Source organism: Coffea eugenioides, chromosome 8 (genome assembly GCF_003713205.1).
Source record: "Coffea eugenioides isolate CCC68of chromosome 8, Ceug_1.0, whole genome shotgun sequence".
NCBI classification, from domain to species: domain Eukaryota; kingdom Viridiplantae; phylum Streptophyta; class Magnoliopsida; order Gentianales; family Rubiaceae; genus Coffea; species Coffea eugenioides.
In genome coordinates, this window is record NC_040042.1 from 15,646,594 (window position 1) to 15,652,704 (window position 6,111).

General features: G+C 36.4%; 1 pseudogene; it reads right to left on the reverse strand.

The window, feature by feature from the left end:
• Positions 1 to 4,701: 4,701 nt before the first annotated feature.
• LOC113780317 lies at positions 4,702 to 5,771 on the reverse strand (annotated as a pseudogene).
• Positions 5,772 to 6,111: the final 340 nt, after the last annotated feature.

Below are 6,111 nucleotides of genomic sequence, written 5' to 3' on the forward strand. Positions count from 1 at the left end.
AAATCAAGTGTAAAACGATCAAGTGATATCGAAGGAAAAAGATGAGTTTGAAAAACTCCATTTCCTTTAAGTTAGGAATTTTCAGATTTGCTACACCTACTTTGAAAAATCGTATCTCACTCTCTACAAGTCCAAAATTTGAAAACTTGGTACCATTGAAAACTATTTTCAAATACCTAAAGTTCCTAGAAGACACTCTTCCATGATTCCAAATGGAAGATATTCAAAATTCGGTTCGAAGTGGCTATTTTGGAATGCCAAGACAGATTTGGGTTGATTTTCGGTAAAGTTTGGAAATTCGGCAAAATTCACACAATGCGAACTAGCTTATGAAATTTGGAACTCAATTAGAGTTACAATTAAAGTTTCAACACAACAAGCGGAACAAAAATTGGAGTTTTGAGCACCAAGATATAGTGGCTCAAAATCACTGAAATTTCCTCCTCAAACAGGGATTTTCCAGGTTTAAAGCTTGAGCTTTGGTACTTTAGTTGAGCATCTAAATGAACTTGGAATGACACCAAAGTTAGCAGTATTATACTTCCATCTAAGGGCTATTCCTGTATAAATTTTCATGCAAAAACTCGCACGAAAAGTCAGTTAATAAAACCATTGAAGTTTCAAGAATTTCTAGGGCTATTCCTGTCTAATGATTACTTTTTGTGATAGTAGATAAGTATGTTGTTATAGAATGTGTGACAAAAGAAGAAATGGTACTATTAGGGTTTATGGTATCCTTTCTATAGGTTGATCTCTATGGAGCATTATAAGCTGAGATACTGGATTTGTGAGAGATATTCTATTCACCTGAGCTGTATAAAAATAAAGATGGGTGGTATTGAGAAAAATAAGAGTGCGCAGTAGAAGCTCAATGGAATTAAATAAGGAAATCCAATTTAGACATTGTAGAAATAATTCCCAAGATGTATTGCAAGAACATTGGAAATTTTTTCAACTTATCTTGATGTTTATGTCTTTTAAGTTTCAAGGACGAAACCTTTAAAAGGGGGAGAGAATGTGATATCTAGTCTAAAAATGAATTGTGGAAGTAGTGTCAGATTAGGATCTTAAATTCACGTCTAGATTTTAGTCGACCTATCAAGAGATTATAGGGATTGATACCTAAGACTAAATACCGTCTTCCACCCCCAAATGAATGGATAGTCAAAAAGGATAGTATAGACATTGGAGGACATGCTAAGAACTTGTGTTCTAGACTTCTCGGATAGTTGGGATAGGTTGGTAAAACTAATGGAGTTTTTGTACAATAATAACTATTATAGCGGGATAGGTATGGCACCATCTGAAGCACTGTATGGGCGAAAGTGTATATCTCTCTTGTATTGGAATGAAGTAGGTGAGAAACTGATCACTGGCCCCGATTTCGTGGAAAGAACTTTGGAGAAAATTAAGATTATTCAGGGAAGATTAAAAGTAGCTCAGGACCGAAACAAGAGTTGGGCGGATTCAAAAATGAGACAATTAGCGTTTCAACAGGAAGAAAAGGTATTTTTTGAAAGTATCCCCACCAAGGGAGTGATGAGATTTGGAAGAAGTGGCAAGTTAAATCCGAGGTATGTAGGGCCTTACGAAATATTAGATAGAGTTTGACCTCTAGCGTATCGATTGGCTCTCCGCCTGCTTTGGCAAGGATACATAACGTTTTTTTTCATGCCTCCCAACTGAGGAAGTACGTATCTGACTTGAACCGTATTTTAGACGATCAACCCATCGAGGTGAGGAAGAAATTGTCAGTAGAGGATATTCCTTTGAGAGTCATGGATCGGAAAGATCAAGTTTTAAGGAGAAGGACCATACCCTACGTGAAGGTGCAATGGATGAAGCATACACCGCGAGAAGCAACGTGGGAGTTAGAAGAAGACATCCGGAATAGATATCCTTATCTTTTTTTTATCAAGGTACGTAAGTTTCGAGGACGAAACTTTTTGTAAGGGGGGTAGAATGTAAAACCCACGATTTTTGGCTCAATTTTATTTCTGCCAATTAACTAAATGGATATTTACCATGAGTAAAAGTAAAAAAAAAAATAATTGTAGGATAGGTTAAAGGATTATTGAGGGATAGAAATGAGATAAGATAGGGTAAAAGTTCATAGCAGTTAAAACTCTTATCTAACCCATCTACTAGTGGGTGGTTATTAGGGTTTAGCACACTTATCAAAAAAATATATCATTCCTCCCTTTCATTGTCTGCCTCCCCTTAGAGCGAGAGCCGTCAGAGAGTAGAGAAAGAGAAGAAGGCGTCGCTGTCAATCAGTCAGGCAACTAGGCACCTAAACCTGTAAGTCCCAGATTCATATGAAACTCCTCATTTAAATTCTATTAATCGCATTAATTATTCTAAAAATTTTACAGATATGTATTATGTTTGTATGAGAAATTTAGAAAAATTTGTATTTGGATTGATAGGAATAGGATGTTAAATCTTAGTTATGGGGTAGAATAAAGTTTAATCTTCTTTCTGTTGAAAGTAAAAAAAAAAAAAAGAGGAAGGTTTGTTGCTGAAGCTTTGACTTCAGCAATACAACAAAAAATAAAAAGGGCCAAGGAGAAATGTTGGCCGAGTCGGCCAACCAAAGAAAACATAGAGTCACCAGCAATTTGCTGGCGACATGGTTTTAATAAGAAAGGTTGGCCGAAAAGAACTAAATTTCAAAACTCAACCTAAAATAAGGGAATATTTTAAAAGATTTCGTCAGTCAAATTTATTTGATTAAGACTAAGATATTTAAGTAGAAAGCTAAAACATTTTAATCTATTACCATTAGATTGAATTATACAATATAAGATAGGTTTTAGATTTCTTTTAAATGCTCAAAACAATAACAATGATAATAATAATACGGATATAGATGAAATAAATTAAGGATATAAACAAAAATATAAATATAAATATGAGTGGAACAAACTAAAACAATAACTATAATAAGTCAATATATATATATATATGTACATGTATACATAAATAATAATAACACCTACACACGCATAAAGGTAGAAATAAAGTGAGAGGTAGTAGTAACTAATTAAAAAATATATATAAATGGTAATAAAATAAAGTAGCGACGACGAGATCAATAATAATAATGAATAACTATAAATTATAAATATGTATAGTAAGTTAATAGTCAAGATAATAAATATGATTATGAGTAATTATTTTCTTTTAAATTAGGAAACTATACAAAAGGATAACTATACAAATTAAGAAAGTTTCTAAAAATAGAAACTTTCCAATTTAGGAAACTTTTCAAAAATAGAAATTGTCCAATTTTGGAAAATGCTGCTAGGGTTCATACAATGGTTTAGACACGAATCTTCGACTCACTCAGAGTTTGTATATTTATGCATCTATAGGAAATATCAACTAATTAGGAAACCTGTGCATTTGATAGGTACGATACAAGTTTAAAAGATCTAAAGTAGCCCTACTCGAGCAGTCAGATAAAGGTATGTAGTACTTACCCTTCTGAGATTTCAAAGGTGCAAAAATGAAATTTTTGTTTTCAATCCTATGTTGTTGTGTTGAATCGAAATGTATTTGGTTAAATGCTTTACTTAGATATTTATGAAAGTTATATTTCTTTTTATACAAAAATGGACCATGTGACTTCTTTGAAATGTTTCGATACGTTATTATACACCAAATGAACGGAATCTTTTATGAAATCAAAGATTTATATATGTGGCGTGTGGAATGAATTTTTGACAAGTAAAGCTCAAAACAGTCATGGGATAGACGGTAGGGGCTATAGTCCTGTCTAACCGCCATGGTAACCTGGTATAAAGTCCAGCCGATTGGCGAGATCATGGTAGTCTGGTATAAAGGCCAACCGATTGACTGATTGACAAAGTCACGGTAGCTTGGTATAAAACCCAGCTGATTGACTAGGTCAGGGTAGTCTGGTATAAAGTCCGACCGATTGACCCATGTATGAATTGAGACCAATCGGTAGTCATGAAATCTATTGGTCGCCCACCTAGAAGGGGTAAAATCTCTAGGTTGAGTACTCAGTAGCCGGTCATTGCATGTACTTGTTATGAGTTGAATTGAAAGAAGGTTTATGACCGGATATGAAATGATTTATGAACTACTTTGAAATGATCTATGAACGGATATGCGACGTTTTATGGGATGAATCATGAATGGATATGAAGAGACTTATGAATTGTTACAAAGTGATTTATGACATTGCGATTTCTCATGTACGGTTATCAATAAAGTACTTTTAAATTCCTTGTCAGTTTTTACTACTGATTGTTTTATAAATGTCGTTACTTTCAAAATTGTAGAGGTGATTTATGTGCAAAGGATTTGATATATATTTATAAAGTTACGAGTAAATGGTCCAACAGAGGGGTAGATATTACCTACTGGGGGATTTGTCGCTCAACCCACTTTTTACCATTTTGCAGATTCTGAGGAGTATGAATTAGTTTACGTAGAAGACCCTGAGGATGACTTCTATTAGTTTGGAAGTTGGCAGGCTAGCTACTCTAGTTGTTAGCTTCATTTACTTTTGTTTCCGTGGTTTCAATTAGAAAATAAAGAGCAAATTGCGCGAAATGTCACTTAACTATTTCGAAATGCCGGTTCTGATCACTAAACTTTTTTATTAGCCAAAAATGTCACTGAACTAGTAAATTTGTACCATTTTAGTCATTCCGTGTATTTATGCCGTTAGGAGAGACGGAAAATCACTTTTTTAGGGGCAATTTCGTCTACACCTGTTAAAAAGTTTAGACCCTCGTTCTTCTTCGTCCTCATCTTCTTCCTCAAAGTCACATCAAAAATTAGACCCACCTGAATTTCTCTGCCCATGAATTTCTCTGCCCAATTTCTGGGTCTTTGAAGTCTAAAAATCAAAGACCCAGACTCCCTGGGCAGCCCTCTGAACCTCAAACTCCCGTGACTTAGTTAGTACAAAGCTGCCACACAATTCTCACGTGTTGATTCGGACGAGTCAGACTCACTTCCAGCCCGCAAAATTGCCACCAGGCTGGCCACTGCGCCGCCATCCAACAACGCCGACCACCACTCCAGTGACACCGCCAAATTGCAAACCACCAATACCATCCTCCCCACCAAACCCCACTCCTCAGCATCCCCAACAAAATCCCAACGGCTCCAACAAAGCTCAGATGATACAATGCCAAGGCCGAGTTATGCCGAGTCAACTCGGTCCGGGACCTCAAAGCATGCAACAATGGCTCCAGAGCTCCCAAAACCCCAATCGCCATCTTATTCTCGTCCTGCAGAGCTAAACTGAAAATCCCACCTGCGGCATGCTCCTGAGACTCCTCAAATCCACCCTTTAACAAATCAACCAGAATCGGAGGAGTAAATGGGAGAAAAGGGGTAGCGTTTGCAATCACAGATTCCTCCGAAGATGAGGAGTAATTGTTGCGGGGATTCAAATCAGAAGCCGCATGAGAAAACAAAAATGGAGGGTTATTCTCTACCCCTCTCAGCAGCTCCGTTTCAGAAACTGAAGGTTCCTGTTGAGAGGCCGTTTTTGCTTGAACAATGGTGGTTTCCATGGAAGAATAATCAGGTGCGGAGGGGATTTCGACACGGGATTGTCGACACCGGTTGATAATTGAAGATTTAAGAGCTAAATTAGGAATTACAGCGAAAAAATCAGGGGTTGAGCCATCGGATAAATTTGGGATAACCCCTAAATCCTTGCAAACTTGAACAGCAACCCGCTCGAAAGTTTGGCTAGAAGAAATCACCACAGGATCAGACATCAAAGACCCAGAAATTGGGCAGAGTAATTGAGCAAGTGGGTCTAATTTTTGCTGTGATTTTGAGGAAGAAGATGAGGACGAAGAAGAATGAGGGTCTAAATTTTTTAACAACTGTGTAGACAAAATTGCCCCCAAAAAAGTGACTTTCCGTCTATCCTAACGGCATAAATACACAGAATGATTAAAACGGTACAGATTTACTAGTTCAGTGATATTTTTGGCTAATAAAAAAGTTTAGTGATCAGAACCGGCATTTCGGAATAGTTTAGTGATATTTCGCGCAATTTGCTCGAAAATAAATGTACGAACGTTTTGGGTTTTCGTAGACTACCTTTTATAT